The sequence below is a fragment of the Cryptotermes secundus genome, unplaced genomic scaffold (assembly GCF_002891405.2).
Source record: "Cryptotermes secundus unplaced genomic scaffold, Csec_1.0 scaffold43, whole genome shotgun sequence".
In the NCBI taxonomy this organism is placed as follows: domain Eukaryota; kingdom Metazoa; phylum Arthropoda; class Insecta; order Blattodea; family Kalotermitidae; genus Cryptotermes; species Cryptotermes secundus.
Window position 1 is genome coordinate 1,755,173 of NW_019723298.1, and position 22,530 is coordinate 1,777,702.

General features: G+C 38.7%; 1 protein-coding gene across 3 annotated transcripts in view; it reads right to left on the reverse strand.

Annotated features, from left to right (window-relative positions):
* LOC111861631 (C3 and PZP-like alpha-2-macroglobulin domain-containing protein 8) overlaps positions 1-22,530 on the reverse strand; it is a 286,966-nt gene that overhangs the window by 202,607 nt on the left and 61,829 nt on the right. The window contains exon 1 of one of the 3 annotated variants that reach the window (XM_023846352.2): positions 2,079-2,153. The exons of the other annotated variants lie outside the window; for them this stretch is intronic. The gene's annotated coding sequence lies outside the window, so the exon portion shown is untranslated. Of the gene's footprint in view, positions 1-2,078; positions 2,154-22,530 lie in introns of those variants that run through there. 3 annotated transcript variants of the gene reach the window in all.

The following is a 22,530-nucleotide window of genomic DNA, read 5'->3' on the forward strand; positions in this document are numbered from 1 at the left end:
ATATTGTATATGCTAAAAGATTAATACTTTATATGCATAAATATTAGTTGGTTTGAGGATTCTGTATTTTCAAGGAATGAGTTTAATTTATTTATTTTTGTTAATGTTCCTTTGCCTTTAAGTTTATTAGCCTACTTTTTTTAAATTAAGAACATAATAGGAGGCTTTTTGAGATCATCTAGCTGTCTGTCTGTTTATCCGTCTGTCTGTGTATCTTACCCCTAGTGATCAATGCTTATGAGCTCATGTGTGTTCCCCCCATAATTCTTGTTAGGAGGCCCACGAGATCACCTTGTTGTTTATGCGTCTGTGTTACCCCATAATTTTTCGTTTTCTATGCGGCCCGTGTAATATCAAAGGAAAGTAGGCGAACAGTTATTCCAAGAATTTTTGTTATTTAACGTAATAATATTAGCGAACAACTTTTCACTATGTGGAAGCATTTCTTCCTCTCCGTTATGAAAAATTCTGTATCAGAATTATGAAGAAATAAACAATGTTCAGATTTCAGTAACTTTTCCCACATACAACTGACCACAGAGCATAGGTCTTTGTCTTCTGATAAAGTGACTATCGTTAAGGGAAGAACAGAGACTGGGGCTGCTAAGGAGTGTGTCTGTAGCTGACAGAAGGGCTGTAATGGGACAATAGCGAAAATTTTATACTGAAGAGCTACACAACTCATACCCTGTACAGAACACTGTCACGTAGTTTATGGTTCCGTGACTAATAATAACGGATATTGGACTGGATGATTGGTTTTAACACCTTCTTTTATAACCTCTCTAATCACAATCAATTATTGCGCTCTCGCTAATCTACTCACTTCACAAATCACTACGACACGGTCTCTTCTGCCTTTACTAGTCGTATCCTGGCAACGGATTTATAAGTCTCATGCTGACATTCAACGGACAACTGAATTAAACCGTATTACGACTGGACTGGACTGACAATTGCTGTTGGCTTCTCCTTAAGTAAATAACGAATTCCTGTACCAGTTAAATAGTTTTTGATTGAGCACCTTTCAAAACGTGGACTTCTATCTGCAACCTCACGGAACAGACTTATCATTAACACTTCTCTGTCACTCTATTGTTACAGAAAATACTTATGTACGATGTGGAGAGAAAATTACATGTCCCAGTGACTTAATGGACGTTAAATGTGGACAGGGATGAACAGTGAGTGATTTGAGAGTTAATATAATTTTATACACCTCCGAAACGACAGAAACTTCGCCCAAAACCAAACAGAGTAACAACTCAAGAACAGCATTAATATCAATAACTAATGGCTGTCAAAGCCTAAAATCAGTAATTTAAAAGTTATGTTTTTTTCCTTTCTTTTTTTCTCCTTTTCTTCCCACTTAGTAGCGTAGGGCTGATTTCCCAGTTTTATGATCATTTCACAGACGGTAGGACTCCCTGGACGCGCGATCAGATCGTCGCAAGGCATCTACCTAAATACAGGACAAAGCACAGAATAAATGCATACACACAACAAACATCCCTGTCCTGAGTGGAATTCGAACACACGATCTCGCTTTCGAGCGAGCGAAGACGGTACATGTCTTACGGTGCATCCACATTACTCGTGCTCGTGCTCGTACTCGCCAGGCTTGTGCTCGTCGGGAGACTCGTCTGGCTTTTACTTGTGATCGTAAATCTTCGTCCACACTACTTCAGTTGCTCGCCAGGCTTCGGCGCGGGCTGTAGCCGTATTTTAATTTATTGGCTATAGTTTTAAATTAAAAATCTACAATTTGCTTGTCTCGTGACTTGTCATATCGTCCACATTACTTGCGAGCGCAAGCACGAGCACAAGCACGATCACGAGTAATGTGGACGCGCCTTTAGACAGCTCTGCTACCATAACCGACTAAAAATAATGTTATGGATTGCATAATATAGACCTCCATTCATTCTAACATTACTGAAATTTCGATACAGGAATTCTATGACTTCACTTCCATTTCAATATGGACTTTACAACTTCGTGGTGCAAATAATAAACAGAAATTGTTTGGCTTTAGAAAATATTATTCCAATGATAAAACATGCATGAAATCTTCGAACCTTGAAAACATAGCAGAGTTTCTTCGACACCCTTTCCCTTGCAGCGTCTTTCATACTCTCTTCATCTTTCTCTGTCCTTTCTTCCGATTTCAGCTTCTTTTTTCATGGCTTTCACCACATCCGTGGCATCGGTCTCACCTTTTAAATCTTTTTACTGAGACTCAAGAAAGCACTACTCCTTCACTCTGTCAGAGCGAATAAAATGGTCCATCACACAGACTCAATCTTCTATAGGAGGCGTTCCTCGCGCCATTCTTATTATAACACTGGACTGACAGGACTTCCATACACCACGTGAGATTCCATGGCCTACCCTGAAAGTAGACGCAGCGCATTCTTATTATAACACTGGACTGACAGGACTTCCATACACCACGTGAGATTCCATGGCCTACCCTGAAAGTAGACGCAGCGCATTCTTTCACAAGTCGGTGTACACCTAGCAGACTAGAGACTTACATCCTAGATGACACTAGGCGTATTCTGCACTCACCTTGTTCACACACTCACGCAGCGATCCCGTAACTTCAAAGCAGTTACCCATATTCAAAGCTGCAGTTCTTTTATCGCATTTTAGATCGAAATTCTAAACACTTTTTTTTTTCAATTAGGGCCCCTCTGCCCAATGGTTAAAGTTGGCCTCTGATTTTATTATTCTCTGTTTTAGCGAACTTCGCTATCAACTACTAAAACTTTCACAAAGTATTTCCGAATGCATCGAAGATTATATCTGCAGACTTAATGATCTATGTTACAGTAAGTTTCCAATAATTACGCCAGATGTCACTAACATGTAAGGCCAAATAATTCCGCGAATATTAGAATAAATTTCTTTTCTATTTACAGAATTTCAAAAGTTTTTAATGGCTGGCTCAGTTTATAATTTTGATTCACATATCTGGGTAGCAGACACATAAAGAATATAAAAAATGATTTTGTTTTTGATTTTTTGTTTTTGTTTTTGTAACCTTACCGCCATCTTTGAGCCGATTGTCTAGACTCTAGACAATGTGGGACCCTCAACGTCTGACAACCCTATGGGCCTTCACGGTCGGTACGGGGATAGCTTTACCGTTTTTTTATTTTTTTTTCTTAATTTGGGATTTCACGCTTCTAGTTTACATGTACACGTACAGCATGTTACTCGTAAGTACTGTCTTTTGAAATATAATTTACCCGAAATTATTTTTAGTTTATATGTGTTTAATATTTCCTTGTCTTCTTTCTCTTTTCTCTCTATATACAAAAGAGCTTTGTAAGGGTGACTGAAAACTATGAAATTACGCACTTTCGTGCTTTTAATGAATAAAAATATGTACTTCCATCACTCTTTCGACTCTAGGTAACTATTTGGTATATAGATTTGATGTATACAGCGATCTGTTTGATCATAAGACTTATCACCATTTTGCATGACAACGCTATATAATATAGAAGATATGTAATGTTTCATCCTTAGTTGAGTCTAATTTTAATGAAAAGTGAAGGTATTTCAGTATTAGTACACTAAATAGTTTTGTCAGATAACTTGTACTCTTCTCCAAGTATAATTAAAATGACCAAGTCAAGGGGGATGAGGTGGGCAGGACATGTAGCACGAATGAGGGAGACGAGAAATGCGTATAGGATATTAGTGGGAAGGCCAGAAAGAAAGAGACCACTGGGAAGATCAAGGCGTAGGTGGGTGGACAATATTAAAATGGATCTTAGAGAGATAGGATGGGATTCTATTGATTGGATTGATCTGGCTCAGGATAGGGACCAGTGGAGGGCTCTTGTGAACACGGTAATAAACCTTCGGGTTCCATAAAATGCTGGGAAATTCTTGAGTAGCTGCAGAATTGGCGGCTCCTCCAGGAGGGCTCAGCTCCATGAGTAAGTAATTAAGTAATGAAACTATAGTGCATTGGTAGGTATGTACGATAGAAAGCGATTTCAAAATCCGCGTAGGTATAAGCCTTAAATAAGTGCACGATATAAGAAATACGCGATGTCATTATATCAGCAGTGCTTATTTTAAGAAAACCCCTGATCAAATAAAGGACACTTCAGTTGAAATCATGATGAAAACTTACAGTAAAACAAGTACTACTACTTTTGCCATTACGTTTTACTAATGCTACTAATATCCTTCATATCAGAAGAGAAACTTTTTTTAAGATGTAGAGTGTCGCATTAAATTGTAAGTAACCATACTGAAACGGCTGTAATCACAACTATAAGCAAGAACTTCAAATATTCTGATTTCCCTTCCCAATACACGGGTTGAAATAATTACAGCTTCGATATCGACTGAAGAGGCATCTGTCGTTTTATAATGAACACATGAACCAAGTATTCTCTTTGGTACATACGAATGAGCCCTGGTACAGAAAGTTTAACGCAATTAAATTATGCGAGTAGAATTGAACTTTATTAAACTTTGAATTGATTTCTAACAAGTTAACTTAGTTTATACGTAAATAAGCTCTACAATTTCACCAAAAGTACAGGAAGATTTGGAAAGATTTATCAAGTTATTCCCTGAACATTACATGACGTTCGATGTTCAGAAACTGCATTGTTTTTTAAGTTCGCGGAGGATCCGAAAAGTAAATATTATCTGAAATATTAATCGTAGAAATTGTGTACAGGCTTGTTAGGCAGGTTATTCTTTATATTTTCGTCATTTATTATCATTAAATTCCTGTATAGAAAACCGAAATTAATGACCGAGGGGATTCGTTACGCTGACTACGTGATATCCTCTATAAGCTAAAGTTGGCACTAACTTCGCCGACAAGAGGCGGTCGCTCAGTCGGTATAATTCGCTTGCGGACTAATATCACGGAATTTGTTGTTTTTATTATCATGTAAATATAGAATCACGCTATAATATAATAGGATAAATAATATATCGCTAACTGGAACTATTGATTTCGTAATATAAGGAATGTTTGAACATCTAGTGCAATTAATAGAGTTTGATTGATAATTTGGCTTCAGTTTCGCTGAAGTACGAAGATTACAAGACCTGGATGCATTCAGGGTATTTCGAAACGAATAAGGACTGTTAATATAAAATTCTGGTGCATTAAGTGAACCACTGAAACTATTGTAGAATCAGCAGCCATACTTCAATGTGCACGAATGGCTGAAAGAAAGCACAAAAAAACGAACATAAAGAAAAAGAGAGGGGACAGCGGGGGAAGGGAGAGACAAAGGAAAGAATGCTCTCTACCCAACACGCACGCACACACACACACAAAAAAAAGCTAACAGATGAAGCGAAGTTGCGTTTGCTTTCATGGGTAGAACAAACAAGACAGAAACGTTAAAAAAGTAGAAGTTGCATTTGCGTGGTTTTAAACAGAGAACGGCTTTTTCTTCAGTTTAGCGTGCAGAAATATATCGCCACTGAGAATAAAGTTCAAGGAGAGAGAGAGTGAAGAGTTGGAGCGGTTTATTGCGAAGCCAGAGGGCATTTTGCTTCCTTAGTCTTGAAATCCCTGTTTCTACCACATATGAGATATGTGTAACCAAAGTTCCAATATTTTATATTCTCAACTGTTGTTCACATGTCCAAAATTCAGAGATTTGGTAGTGTATTTATCTGGGACACTCGAGTCCTTTCAAGTTCTCCTCCCGTATTTTCAGCACACTTCAGACATTCCACGTACCCCTAAACGTCTCTTTAAGATTTCTCTAAGAGCCCATTTTGCACGACCGCTCAACACGTAGGCATCTTCATTGCTCCCATACATCAAGCAGGTCAAGTACACCTGAAATATCCCCACCACTTTACATCACTTAAAAAAGCATAAGGGTAGGCTTACTTCCACTTCCCCTCAAAGACTGAAAATTGATGGAAAGGTAAAAGAATTCTGGACACGTGACAAATAATTCTATAACTAGAAATTGAACTTATATTCTACTTCAGAATATATTCTTATCTATGCATTCACGCTACTGTTTGTGTTTACATTACTGACTAATAGCGGCCATACGAATAATGTATATAGTCCCAGTCTTTGTGATATAAATTACTACACTTTGTGAGCTTCAATTCTTCATCCTTGAGATGGTCAAGTTTATTTCATAACTAACTAATTCCATGGAGCTGATCCTTTCTTCAGAAGCCGCCATTTGCGAAACTACTCAAGAAATTCTTAACATTTTACGGCTCCCGATGTTTCATTGCCGTGCTAACAAGAGCCATCCATTGGTCCCTATTTTGAAGCAGATCAATCCAGTCCACGCAACCCCATCCTACCTCTCTCAGATATTCTTTAATAATATCTTCCCGCGTATGTCTAGGTCTTCCTAGTGGTCCCTTTACTTCTGGCTCTCCCATGAAAATCCTAAACGTATTCCTCCTTGCCCCATAGTTCTGCATGCCCTGCCCACCTCATCGTCTTTGATTTGAGCATTCTAATTACGCTTGGCGAAGTGTACAAATGAAGCTCCTCATTATGCAGTTTTAGAACATTACATATCAAGTTCGGAGATCTTGTATCAAATTATGCAGTCACTGCTCCCTTTCACACGTTTCTGAATTCATCTCCCAGTAATCATTTTACTATTCCACGCTGCATGCTCTGAGCAGCTGGTAGTGCCGTTAAACAAACTGTAAATAGATGAAACAACGCTGTGACTAGAGCTGCAAGAAGCACTGTTAGTGAACGTCTAAATTATGGAACTACAGTCCCAAAGACTTGGTTCAATTCCGCCCAGTTTTAATTAACATCAGAATGTCTGCGCTTATGACGAGAAATATCTATCGCTCTATCCATCTATGGCTCTACAGGCCGATCACCGTGGCGCCACGGTCTAAGGCATGAATTGCCTTCGCTCGCTCGAAAGCTGGGATCGTGGATTCGAACCAATCAAGGCATGGATATCTATATGTGCGTTTATTCTGTTTGTGTTGTTCTGTGTGCAGGTAGTGCCCTTGCGACGGGCTGATCCCCAGTCCAAGGAGTCCTACAGATTGTGTACATGATCAAGAACCTGAAAAAGTGGTCAAGGTCCAACAAAGGACTGTAGAAACAAAATAAACATAATAATAATAATAATAATAATATCAATAAAAATGGCTCTACAGCCATTGTGGACCTTGATAGTTTTTTTTCAGTTTCTTAAACTACATATAGTCGGTAGGACTTCCTGGACGGGGGTGGCGGGATATATAGTACAGCAGAGAGATGAATAACACTCTTGTAGCAATATTCATCAGAATTAATTAATGCGGTAACAAAAGAGTATATATGTAGTTGAGATTAATAGTGGCAGTTGTTACATTTGTAGTAAAAGTGGTGGTGGTAGTAGCAGTAGTAGTAGTAGTAGTAGCAGCAGTAATAATAATATTTTTTGTTTGCCGACAGTAAGACAGTAAATATCCCGTAACTGGCGGACTCTACACGTGTACACACAAACAAAAAATGAAAAAAAAAGAGAATGAAATAGCAAGGAAATTGATGCAATGAAGTAAATAGGGTTGAGAAAGGAAAAGGTATCCTTGAGGGCAGTAATGTTCATAAATACGTCTAATAATCTGGGACATTCTCTTCTTAAATATTATCATTATGATTATTTTTATTACTGCTACTACTACTACAACAATTACTACTACTACTACTACTACTACTACTACTACTACTACTACTACTATACAATGCCACAAACGGCATAACCATTGGAAATGTACTTATTTTATTTTTCACACCTGCCAAAGCTAACTTCAATTTTCTTGGAATTGTTATTAATTTATTGCTATTATATAGACTGTCATATTTTGTATCTTGCTCGGCAATTTTTTGTGTATTTCTGTATAATCGTGTTAACTTTGTAACTGGCCACTGTGCTGTTAAGTATGCACGTAAATAAACACGAATTGAATTATTATTATTATTATTATTATTATTATTGTCCAATTCAATAATAATAATAATAATAATATAGCATTTCACTGAAGAAGCCTGCCCTTACACAAAACCAAACCATCAGGGTTCTTGCAAATTAGTGTATGTGTGTAAATACGTAAATAAGCTATTTAACTTAAGACACTTGGATAGTTCCATGCCCATCAAACATCCATTCTTAGCGGAGACTACTACCAATAGCAATATCGGTTAAATTGTCTCTGTGCTTAGGCATCGTGTCATGAGCACGTGTGGGATGGTAGGAGTAAGGTTCCATATATTCTTAACCTCGATACTAAATTGGAGTGGTCAGCTTCACGCTCCAGAGGAATTTCTCTAGATCTAAGGATGGGTGAGTCTCAGAGTGAGTCTGCTGTGGTAGCAAAGAAAGGAGCTTCCTCTGCCTGGAATCGAACCTCTGACCACTTCAATTATTTAACTGTCCTGAATAATAGTTCAATTCAATTCACTTCTTCATTCATTTACTTGTTCACCCAATAGCCCAAAAGTCAATCCTAAAATAAACACAAGCAAAAGAAATAAACAAAAACACACACAAACGATAAAACAAGGCAACTGTAATAATAATAATAAAAATGATAATAACAATAACCAAAGTAACAACTACGACGATTCAATTTCATTACGTATAAACCACCCATTTGTAAGTCGCCATGAGCATTCCAGCTAATTTTTTGGAGGAAGATGTTTCAGCTAAAATCAGCACTTGTTTATAATCATATAATGTTAGGCTTGTTGCGTACGTTAAGGGAATGAGGATTTTTACACTTCTCTGACACAAGAGACCGGCATCTCTGACAATGTTGTACAATAATCCCGTTAATTGATATTTTGGATGCTGTTAATCGTTCCAGCTTTTTCAAACTGCAATGTTTTGGGTTTAGGGCTAGCTTTTCCATGGAAACAAAGGGAGTAAGGCGATTTACTTTGCTCTCTCACCTGAAACAGAACCAGTTTCCAAAACGCTGTGGTATGAAAAAACTTGCGACGATCAACATTATACCAGTGAAAAGGCCAATAAAATATGTTCTAATTATTAATTCACAATTACACGCCATGAAATCAGAAATTGGACGGAAAATATTTAAAAATTCAGGAGAAAACTTGTTCATTAACACACCATGATCTTCCCGCAGCAAAAAAATGGGAACAATTAGACACTGTATGGGGCTCAGTAATTCACAATAGACCTATTTATTTTTCCTTGGCTCTACAGTTCCAGTGGGCCTAGGCCTACCTCCGTGAACTTCTCCGTTCACTTCGGTTTTTCTCGATCTTACACATTCGGTAGGACTCCTTGGGCGGGTGAACATCGTCGCAAGGCCTCTACCTGTACACAAACACAAAAAAACGCACACATACAAACTAAACATCCATGTTCTGAGTGGGATTCGAACCCACGATCCCGGTTTCCAAGCGAGCGAAGACAGTACATGCCTTAGACCGCTGGGCTACCGTGACCGGCCATAATAGACCTATACAGTGCTATTACTGTCCTTACTAATAGATTACTTGTCTCTCCAGTCCGTTCTACATTTTGTCCGTGTGTTCTACCACGAGACGGTATTTGTGTTCCTGAGTAGCCGGGATAGCGCAGTCGGTATAGCGACTGGCTACGGGCTGGACGACTGAGTGGTCGGAGTTCAAGTCTCGGTATGGTAAAAAAATTTCTCTCTTTCAAATCGTTCAGACCGTCCCTGGGGTCCACCCAACCTACCAAAGAATACCAGGGGCTCTTTCTCCGAGGGTAAAGAGGCTGGGGTGTGAAGCTGCCCACTCACATCCCACTAGAGCCGAGGTCAAGAAAATATGGGTCTACGTCCCTACACACTTCCATGGCGTAGTGCTTAATTCGTGAACATAGGGACAAGTTTACCTTTACTCGTAGCGTAAATTTTCAATGTTCATATGCAATTTGTATATCCATAGTACTTTTAGAAAGTTGTATTTCAGTTCAAATGACATTAATTGATATTAGATATTTTGTTCTATTCTTATGTCTGTTTATATTGCTTGTTATTAGTTTTGTATTCATCCTGACGGTAATTGGCCTCTGGGTTGCTGAATCCAGCACGTTAATAAATAAGGAATTCAAATGAATTATTATTATTATAATTATTATTATTTTGGCGTGGACTGCGTGGAGACCTTGGCTCTGCGACCAAAACTGGCCTTCGTAGGCTATAATTGTAGATCATAATTTTAAGGTTATCATATGCATGTTCCATTCATCATCAAATATAATAACATACTTTATGCAGTATTTAATATTACTTCATATGAAAATTGCGTGAGGCATGCAGTATCGTAGTTGGTTGAGGCACTATGTTAGAAGCAGGAAGGTCCCGGGTTCGATTCCGAATAATGGCATTGGACTTTTTCAATTTACCTAATTCTTCCAGCCGCAATATGGTCCCGCGGTCGACTCAGCCTCTAACTGAAACGAGTACCAGGAATCTTCCTGGGGTAAAGGGCGGCCGGCCCGTAAGGCTGACAACCTTACCGCCATCTTTGAGCCGATTGCCTAGAAAATGTGAGAACCTCAACGTCTCACAACCCTATGTTCCTTCACTACCTGTTACAGGGATAGCTTTAATTTTCTATGAAAATTGCATACATTCTTAAATTCTTATTTAAATATCAGTCCCTACTATTCAGAAACTATTATTTGCAAACTTGTCATGTTGGAACTCTTTTCTATTTTCCATCCTATTACATTTATATGTCCCATATCTCCCCCCACCTATGTTTTGACAACATCGACACGACTGGAAATTCGCTCTTGTCAGCAAGGCTGTCTGTGTAAATCCAGACCGTGACTCTCTACATGACGGTGCCCAGGGTCATTGGATCACAAAAACTGATTTATAGCAATACAATGCAACAGACGGACTTCAGTGAAGTATCACTGACATATTTGTGGCAAATAACCTTCTCTGCGCAGGCGCAATGAATTTATTGCAGTATTCATAGCATCTACATATATTCAGGCTTGAACATGGTTAACACTACTGATTGTTATTCTGGAGGACAGGAGTTAGATTTTCGGTTTAAAGACCTGCTACCAGGACCGAAATTTGTAATGATTTGCCTCGGTACCTCCAGGAAACATTCAGATGTTAATATACCTGAAATGCTGTTTTCCCTGTTCTTCTAATTTTATTTTAAACATAAGAGTCGGGATAGCTCAGTCAGTATAGTGATAGGCTACGGGCCGGTAGACCCGTAGCAGTGGAAAATTTCTCTCTTCTCCACAGCCTCAAGACCGACTCTGCGGCCCACCGATCCTCCTATCCAGTGGGTACCGGGGCTATTTCCCCGGGGATAAACGGCAGCGGCGTGAAGCTGACCATTCACCTATATCTAGTGCTGAGGTTAAGAAGGGTGGAGTTGTACCCTTACTCCCCCATTTGCCTTTATGGCATAGTGTTTAAGTAATTAAGCACAGTGTCAATTTATCTTTTTCATGAAGTCACTATATAATTTAGCGCTCTGTAAACATTATATGAAATAATGTCACTAAATAGGGAAAGAAATCGACTTGCCTTCTATGGGCACCGAGTAATATCCAAAACAGCATGTATGGCTATAAATAAAACGTGATTACTAGTTGGATAAACTCAGTTATTCTGCTGAACTACGATATAACAAGGATTAAGGGTATTCACGAGGCACAATAATGGAACAATAGTGAACCATATAACAGGGGAAACAAGAGAGACGCAGGAAATTAGGATTTAATTTATTCATATATTACTGAGTGACCGGTGGGAAAGCCAGAAGAAAAGAGACTACTGGGAAGACCAAGGCGTAGGTAGGTGGACAATATTAAAATGGCTCTTAGAGAGATAGAATGGGGTTGTATTGATTGGATTGATCTAGATTAGGATAGGGACCAGTGGAGGGCTCTTGTGAACACGGTAATGAACTTTCGGATTCCATAGAAATCCTGGGAAATTCTTGAGTAGCTGCAGAATTGGCGGCTCCTCCAGAAGTGCTCAGCTCCATGAGTAAGTAAGTAATTACTGAGTGACCGATTACGTAACCCTTAGCCGTACTACCTTGAAAAGAGTTCTTCACGATATAATGCCATTTAGTCCATTGAAAGTTATCCGACGTTTCGGAGGAACGTGTCGCTTCCTTCCTCAGGGTAGAAGAATAAGCATAAGAAGAATCCAGCATGTAGCAAGCAGAGCATGAGGCAAACATTCCTCCGAAACGTCGGTTGGCTTCCTATGGACTACTCGGCGTTATATCTCAGAAGACAGAACTCTTCATAACTAATGCATGGAGCACCTCATATCCTTAACATTTAACTAGATGAAAATTCGCTACGAAAGAGAAGGTTTCCTTTCACAAATTTTTGTCCACAGCAGTGAAAAGAAATATCCCTCTATTTCATATTAGAAGTCTGTAAGACGAAGGGAACTTAGGAAGAGCATTTCAGAGTGCTGGGCTATATAAATTCCTGCCTCTTCAAATCTTTATGCAGCGTTACGGAGATAGAAAACAGCCCTCAGAATTCCTTCATTGAGAAGTATCAGGTAAAAGAGAACCAAGATTTGTTATAGACAAGAATTCCTTTTTAAATTACGATAAGAAGTCATAAGATTCTAGAATATTTCAAATTCTCCAGTTTATATAATGATGCTACTAAGTACTACAAATTAATCTTTATAAAATTTAATGATTCATTTCAGCGCATAATAGAGTTTACAGCAGCCTTTCGTTTGTAAGATATACCATCGAAGATCTGCAAAGTCTCCGAAACTGTAGTTCTTAATAAGCAAGCAATATTTCATAAACAGTGGGGTCGTTTACGATCCATTTCCATACAAACCATCACAAGCTTAGCTAAAATTTTTCGATGGTAATCGCAGTGAAGCGCCGGTCACGGTAGCCGAGCGGTCTAAGGCATGCACTGTCTTCACTCGCTCGGAAGCCGGAATCGTGGGTTCGAATCCCACTCAGGGCATGGATGTGTGTGTGCGTTTTTCTGTGTTTGTCTACAGGTAGAGGTCTTGCGACGAGCTGATCACCCGCCCAAGGAGTCCTACCGAATGTGTAAGATCTAGAAAAACCGAAGTGAACGGAGAAGTTCATGGAGGTAGGCCTAGGCCCACTGGGGCTGTAGTGCCAAGGGGAAAAAAAATCGCAGTGAAGCTAACAAACAAACAAACTAATGAATTCCAAGGATTAAGGTCCTTTTTAGGGAAGAATTATTCGCTCAGCTGGTCAAAGAATTACCATCATTTTAATGCACCCGAAAGTTTATTATTATATTCACAAAGGCCCTTGTCTGGTTCCCTATTCTCAGGCAAATTAGTGCAGTTTACTTTCTTCCGCTCTTTCTTAACATTACTTTTAATATTATCCTCCCATTTATGTTTCAATTGACCCAATCATTCCAGCCGCACTATGGCTCTGATGTCGAATCTGCCTGTAAGAGAAATCAGTACCACGAATCTTCCTCGGGTTAAAGGGCGGCCGGCGCTTAAGGCTGACAAACTTGCCGCCATCTGTGAGCAAGTTGTCTAGAAAACATGGTAACTCCCCGTCTGACAACCTAATGGGCCTCCACGGCCTGTTACAGGGATAGCTTTACCTTTTTTTACGCCTTTGTCGTTGAAATAGACTCTTTCCTTCAGGTTGCTTTGACAAAACTTCAGATGCATTTATCTTATCTCCCATGCGGGCAATATTCCCTGCTCATTTCATCCTCCATGATTTGATCATCCTAATAATATTTAGTGGAAGGGTCGTGTTGTGAATCTTCTAATCACGGACCATTCCAACAACCTCTTGCAATTTCTCCATTTTATATCCAAATATACTCTTGAGCATTCTCATCATAAATATACTTCCCCTAAAGACAGGCCAAATTTCACACACTATAAAGTAATAATTTATAATTTTGCATGCGGTAGCGTAGTTGGTTAAGGCACTATGCTATAAGCCGGAAGGTCGCGGTTTCAGGTCCCGAAGAGGTCATTGGATATTTTTTTCAATTGACCTAATCTTTCCGGCCGCACTATGGCCCTGGGCTAGATTCGGCCTCTAACAGAAATGAGTACCAGGGATTAATTAAATAATTTCCCTTGGCAGTAAAGCGTGGCTGACAACCTTACCGCCATCTTTGAACCGATTGTCTAGAAAATGTGGGACCCTCAACGTCTCACAACCCTATGGGCCTTCACGGCCTGTTACAGGGATAGCTTTATTTTTTATAGTTTTACATACTCAAATCTTTACACTTTTAAGCAGCAGACAAGAAAACGGAGGATTCTGAAATTAATGGCAGCAAGTATTCCTAGAATGTACTCTGTCCTTGATTTCCCAATGAAAGCAATTTTGACTTGATATCGTTGTTTACGAATATTTTAGATTTATTACCTGATTTCATATTACCATTTTATCCTGTATTCTGATGACGAGACATGAACATATTCTTCAGTTTCAATTTGCTTTTGTAACAATGTCCCTTCTATAATCTAATAAAGCTTCTGTTTTCAAGAGTGTTCACGTTTGTTGCCTAATAAATTGACATCAGCACAGATCAAAGGTTGATATGTTTTAATTATATCTAATCCCTCCCGGTATCTTCGAGCTTTATAATTGCATATTATAAAGCAAAGTTGAAAAGCGATTTCTAAAAGGCATGTCCGTATTTCGGAAAATTCTGAATGGCAAAAACACTGCACGAATATTTGCCGGTACGGACTTTCCTGTATGTTTCCGTTTAAAAACATTTTAATTAACTTGTCTAGATACAGGTTTAGACCGAATTTAATGAGACTTTTGTGCAGTACTTCTCACATAATTGAGTTATCAGCTTTCTTGGAATCCAGAATTTGCAGTTCCTTTGTCCAGTCGCTGATGAATGTAGAACGTCTAATCTACAGCTGATTCAGTACATCGAAGTTTACACTGATTTTCTCCAGCAGTTTCGTCTGCATAGGGGGGTTCATTCGAGAGAAAATGCTGGATAAAATTCTATCGTAGTTTTAACATTTATATTTTTCAATAATAAATACAGTCACTTTTATTTCCCTGTTTATGGATGAGTACAATAAGACTCTTTCCAGTTCCATAACAATTATTCGTTATTTAAAATAGATTGAAGGAATAGTTGATCTCTGCCGCACCATAACTCAAGCGGTTAGTCGCTGGCTTCCCACCGCGGCGATTTGGGTTCGATCCCGGGTCTGGTCAAGTGGGATTTGTGGTGGACAAAGTGGGGCTGGGGCGGGTTTTCTCCGAGTACTTCGATTACCCCTGCCAATCTTCATTCCACCAATTGCTCCACAATCACCCTCACCTATCATCTGGGGCTGGTAGAATACGTCAGAAGTAGTCGCGGTACAAGGGACTTAGTCCCACCCCACTAGCAATAAAAAAATGAACTCAAGAACGCAATATTTTAATTCACGCTTGTATAATTCTGTCGGAATATGAACAGTATTTGGAGATCTATACTTCTTAAAATTTAATTGATTTTTAAACATCATTTAAACTCATATTTATTAGATCCAGTCCCTAATAGCTCAAATGTGTACAACTAAGTTTTCCCGAGATCGTTAAGTCCATATGCATTGAACACCCAACAAAAGAAATATTTTCACTTATTCAAATTATTCTGCATATCTGCATATAGATCACCATTTTCATTCTTTAGCAAGTTACTCAAAGGTTTGTAACCCTTCTTAAATTCAATTCTGAAATAAAAGTCTCTAACATATTTGTTTATATTATTTGTTCCAGGAAATTTAATTTTCTTTCCCGTGTTCATTTCTGGAATAGCTCCTACTCCTACAGTGTTCAGATTATCTCCCTGTCTTTCTCCTACATTCTATAACAACTGCGATTTAATAGTCTTTCCCTGATATAATCATTTTGAGAAATCTTCTTTAAACCATGGATTATGCTGTTTTAGCAAATAATTGCCAATTGCTTTGGCTGAAGTTATGATATTCTGTTTTAATAATTTATCAGTCCACACTGATGTCCATATTGTCACTAGTTTACGGATCCGTGACTAATAATACTGGTTTCTCGATTGGATTATTGGATTTAATAATCTTCTTCTTTGTACAATCTCTCTTAATCACAATCGCTATCGCCAATCCACTCACTTCACAAATCACTAAGACACGCTAAGTCTTCTCAGTCTTCATTAGTCCTATCCTGGCAACGGATTGTTAACAGTTTCACTGTAACTATAGAACACAATCTTCTCTTCATGGCCTGACTTTCAACTGACAACTGACCGACGACTGAACTCACAATTATTGTTGGTTTCTCATCTACAGTCTCCGGTCGGACCACAACACAGAAAAAATATTCTTTGTCTAGAAATGGCTATAGGCGAAGCACATAGAAAGCACCTCTTTGGGTATTCAAAAGTAGTGGGAGGGGACGGGAGCAGAATGGGTATATAGAATTTACTTGGGAAACCTGAAGGGAAGAAATCACACCTATCTACCTATGGCTCTACAGCCCTTTGTTGGACCTTAGCCACTTTTCCAGTTTCTTGATCTTCTACACAGTAGGTACGACTCTGGGACGGGGCATCAGCCTGTCTCAAGGCCGCTTCTGCACACAGGTCAGAGCAAAAACGGAATAAACGCACACAGACATCCATGCCTTAAGTGGGATTCGAACCCACGATCCCAGTGTATGAGCGGACAAGACAGTTCATACCTTACACCGTTCGACCACTGTGATTGGTCGAGAAGTCACGCGAGAGATATAAAATTAGACGAGATAAATAAAGTACACGCTTTATATATAATTGAATCTCAAGAAATAAAGAAGGCCTGCATGTTACATATTTCAGTTCAATAATTCAGTATGTTGTATTTTAGCGTCCTGTTGCACTGATTCATTTTCATAATGTGTATATATTAACAGTCTTCAAGTGCATACAATCCCATCTACCACTTCTACACTACATGTTTCGGCAGTATGCTGCCATCTTCAGGTGTATTGATCCGTTAACCATTTTACTGCTTGCCTTTATACGTGTATGTCCATTTACAAATAATATTAAATTTGTATACGTCCTTATATAATAATAAAGTTTATGTTTTTAAAAATTGTTAAAACCTATTATCTCATACGTCATATTTTTAAAATTCGTGTGTATTATTAATCATCCACATGGGGGTCGTTCTTCTTATGTTTCTAATGTTGTTTGCATATCTGCAACGTGAAAAATGTTACATATTAATGTTATGTTTTGATTTCTATTGGTTTCGTGTTGTTAATATTTTACTGTTTAGTACTCACTGTGTCTTATGATGTGTTCTACTGTTGTGGCTGTGTGCGTTGTATCGTTGGATGTGTGTGTGTGTGTGTGTGCTGTTTTCGTTCTCTTATATTATTGATCGAGTTATGGTGTTGTGGGGGTAAGTGTGGTGGGGTTGTGTTGTGTTGTTCTGTGTGAATTGTGTGTAATTCATGAAATATTTGGTTATATATTTCTTTATTTGTATTATTCATATGCATGTTTTCTTTGTTCTGTATATATGGTCGTTTTCCAATGGGTTTAAATATGTACATTTAGAACTAAGAACAATTTACAACACATAATGAAATCAAAACCACAAATAGATAAATATAACAAAAGTTGTACCTATATAATGAAATGCCTAGATTGCCCCATGGAATATATAGGACAAACTGAGAGGAAATTTAATACCAGATATAAAGAACACATTCATGACATAAGACACAATAACAGTAATACAGGATACTCAGAANTATGGTCGTTTTCCAATGGGTTTAAATATGTACATTTAGAACTAAGAACAATTTACAACACATAATGAAATCAAAACCACAAATAGATAAATATAACAAAAGTTGTACCTATATAATGAAATGCCTAGATTGCCCCATGGAATATATAGGACAAACTGAGAGGAAATTTAATACCAGATATAAAGAACACATTCATGACATAAGACACAATAACAGTAATACAGGATACTCAGAAAACATATTAGATACGGGACACGCATACGGTACAATAGAAAATACTTTGGACATCATGGCAACGAACAACAAAGGACAATATTTAAACACAGCGGAAAACTACCGTATATAAAGCAAAACAAAGAAAAAGACGTATATTAATAATACAAATAGAGAAATATATAATCCCATATTTCATGCATTACACACAACTTACACAAAACAACACAACACAACCCAACCACACTTGCCCCAACAAACCATAATTCGATCAATAATATAAGAGAACGAAAACAGCATACACACAACACATACACACACACATCCAACGATACAACGCACACAGCCACAAGAGTAGAACATATTGTAACGTGTTTGCTTTACTGAAGACGCCGTAGAGATGGTTAATTGGTTTATTTAACAATCTTCAAATAACGGCTACAATTACTTATCACACAGTTGCGGGGTTTCACACTTTATAACCCTAATCGCATTAATCTGTTAACGCTGTTGCGGGGTTTCACGCCTTATAACCCTATGCGCAAATCAGTTCACTCTGTCTTCAGTAGTAACACGGTGACAGTAGGGGAGCTTTGTATCACTGTATCACGCGCTCCCAATTACACAATCGCACACACGTCCGGATCTTCTTACCGCGACGGCTGCTATACTCCAACTGTAGTCGGCTGGCTGTTACTTTATAACTCGGAATGTCTTCGGCGGTAGCCACACTGGAACTCGAACTTGAACTGATCGATACGCACTGTGCATCCACTTATATAGCTGCAGTGCTTGCCTGTGGCGTAATGAGTGCCGCGTCACAGTAGGACGTTGATTACGGTTACGTTAGCGTTGCGCGTTACGTCACCGCGTGACGTCACCGCGGAGGGGAGTGGCGGGGAGCGCTACGTTACCGTGGAGAGGAGGGTGGAGGGGGGTTCTCAGTTGCGCAACATGTTACATATCATAAGACACAGTGAGTACTAAACAGTAAAATATTAACAACACGAAACCAATAGAAATCAAAACATAACATTAATATGTAACATTTTTCACGTTGCAGATATGCACACAACATTAGAAACATAAGAAGAACGACCCCCATGTGAATGATTAATAATACACACGAATTTAAATATATGACGTATGAGATAATAGGTTTTAACAAGTTTTAAACACATAAACTTTATTATTATATAAGGACGTATACAAATTTAACATTATTTGTAAATGGACATACACGTATAAAGGCAAGCAATGAAATGGTTGAAGAATCGATACACCTGAAGATGGCAGCATACTGTCGAAACATGTAGTGTAGAAGTGGTAGACGGGATTGTATGCACTTGAAGACTTAATATATACATATATTATAAATAATTCAGATTCTCAGAACTAAGATGTCTTATTATTTCCTATGCGGCTATATTTATGCCACAGAAAAAAAAACGTGCTAATGGATCAGAACGGAGATCTGTGCCGCCCTACATCTGCAGCGAACTGCTGTGGCGCTGTTGCGAATAGCTCTTTCCATCTCTTTCTGACACAGCTAGAGAGCCATGGCAATCATTTGCGACCATTTTCGTCACTCCCCGTATTTCACTTTGTCTTTATTTCGTATCCGAATGGGCGTGAAACTAGAGTTTCCCGTTTCTTTATGTGTTTACTGCGGTATTACGACTCCTGTTTGCTGTATCTGGAAATCAGTTTCGAGGAAACCCACGTCACAGACTATACAAGGAATAGTAAATTTTGATATTTTGAACAAAAGCACTTCTTCGCTCTTTTATGTAATGTTATAAGATAAAAATAAATTTCAGTACATGTAACCACAGCTGCAATGATTAAATAAGAGTGTGTGTTACTGTTTAAGCGTTATTAACCAGAATTTATATAGCACATTTTATGTTTTCTTTATACGAATAATATTAGTAAAACTGAAAGAAAAACCAGAAGGGCTCTGGATTAAATATCAGTAAGTGACACTCTAAAATGTGAATCTAATGAAAGAAAATTCAGACGCCATTTTTGGACATTTTCCAAAGACGATAGAAAGTATAGAGTCTCTCCTCCTCCTATGCGTAAAATATTTTCAGATTCTGGGAGCATTCATACTCATGTAAGTTAAAGTTGCCCGTCTTCAGGCTTGAACAACGGAAATTGGAGAAAATTTCATGCTGTATGCTAATTATGAAATTTATGTCATCTTTAACATTCTTTGGGACATACCCATTTACGGTAGTCAGATTTTTTTTTTATTTCTCCAATTTATTATACAATCTATCCAGCTAAGTAATTTAACATGAAGAACGTGTTCCAATGAACTCGTTCTATATGTAATTTAACTAATTATAGTCAACTAGTTAATTGTTTTACAAAATTAGATAGCAAATCTGGTTAACAGTTCTGACAGTTTAAATCTGTGAAGCCTCCTGACTTCTTCTTCATCGTAGAGGTGCGTCGCTAAGGAATTCGGGTGCTTCCGGAGGCGTGCCTGATATTTTTTACTGGAGAGCGTGATTTCCTCGCGTACTGTTGGAATTCCCAGGTCCTTGTGTAGGACGAAGTTTGGTACGTACCATGGTGCGTTAACTAGTACACGCAGTACCATATTTTGGAATCGTTGAAGAATTTCGATGTTGGAGTTGCTAGCGGTACCCCATAAGGGTATGCCATAGGTCCATATCGGTTTTAGTATAGTTTTATATAATAGGATCTTGTTCTCTGTTGAGAGCTCCGAATGGTAGTCAGATGAGGGCACAAAATTCGAGGGATAAGTTATGGCATTGTGTCATTACTAAACTTCCCCTGTCCAGCTGCTATTTGGAGACATGGCCGGTCACGGTAGCCGAGAGATCTAAGGAATGAACCGTCTTGCTCGCTCGGAAGCCGAATTCCACACAAGGCATGGATCTTTGGCATGTGTATGTGTTTATTCTGTGTTTGTGTTGCCCTGTGTTTAGGTAGAGGCCTTGCGACTGCTGATCACTCGTCCGAGGACTCCTACCGCCTGTGATTTGATCACGAATCTGAAAAAAAAAATCAGGGGCTAGGCCCAAGGCGGCTGTGGAGCAAGTGAAAAAGAAAATTGGAGACATGTTCTTACTGAGACGAGTCCGTGTGTCCTCTCAGCCTCATCGCCTCGTGGTCTCCTACTTTGAGGGAAGAGCATGAACTACATGAAGTGTCTGAGAACAACCTGTGCCCCTACCCCCAAATATTTATACATAAAAGGACGAAGTAAGTGAGCAATTTGGGAACGCTGTGATCGATACAGGCTGCCTGCGAGACTTTAAGATCAGCAAAATCCAGAAGGATAGGATGGACGAGGCGTAAGATTAGAATGAGGCAGGGAAGAAAAGAAATTGTGGAAGACGGAAGAAACGAGATAACATTAAGACCGATATCAGATAGATGTGTTGTGATTAAGGGTGATGGGACTTGTGCAGTAGCGGGCTTAGGTGTTAAATTTCAAAAGAAGAAGAAATTTTTATACAGACTAACGGCTTATACACAATGTATGATTATTAACTAATTTTTAGGCGGCCTAAGTACACGTTCTTGTAAAAAAATCTGAACTCCCCTAATGATTCACTTGTGCCACTCTTAGCTGAAACCAAAACATTCCCTCTCCTGTCGCATAAATATCATATCCGTAGGGACCATTTCCTGTGAATATAAGTAGAAAATTCTTAGTTTGCAGCAGTTTCCTTCTTTTTAGAAATTATAACTGAATATGTTGAGCTGCACCGGACACGGTAGCCGAGCGGTCTAAGGCATGCATTGCCTTCGCTGGCTCGGAAGCCGGGATAGTGGGTTCGAATCCCATTCAGAGCATGGACGTTTGGTGTTTGTGTGTGTGTTGAGCTGCTTTTGAATCAGCCGGTATAACAGCACCCACGGTCGAGCAAGTTCGACCATGAGACGATCTGCCTTTTTGTTCATACACATATTCGTCGTATTGATAAGAAAGCAGCAAGTATGTGAGACGACGTCAGATCCTCTTTTCCAGGCAACTGGATTGCTTGAGGTGAGGTTAGAAGGCAAGAATGGAATTATGATGATACGATATACTTCTGAGAAATGTTTCATGTTGCGATCCATTTTTTTAAGAAAAAAAAAAAAGCACATACCAACTCGGGCACGATGGCTGTTTCTGTAGCAACAGAAGGGAACCCGGCAGGATGGTCTACAGAGGTTCTCTGCAAAAGAGAGAGAGAGAGAGCGACAGAGAGAGAAAGGTGCCGGCGTGACTAGAAAACTGCGTCATCGACCCATAGCAAACAAACTAAACGCACACAAGCATCCAGGCGATTGCAATAGGATTCTCAACACACGGAAATCACACAATAATAACGCAGAATTTTTGTACTAAAATTCGCTACTTCGAGTACTGCTAGCAGTTTTCTCTGTACCTTTAATTTTCATTACAGATATTTGTATGTATGTATTACTTTACTGCAGAAGTAATCTATGTCAGTATACGGATATTAGAGTCTAATTAATATTCAGAACAGTAAATTATAAATTATATTTGGAAGTATATTTACCCATAT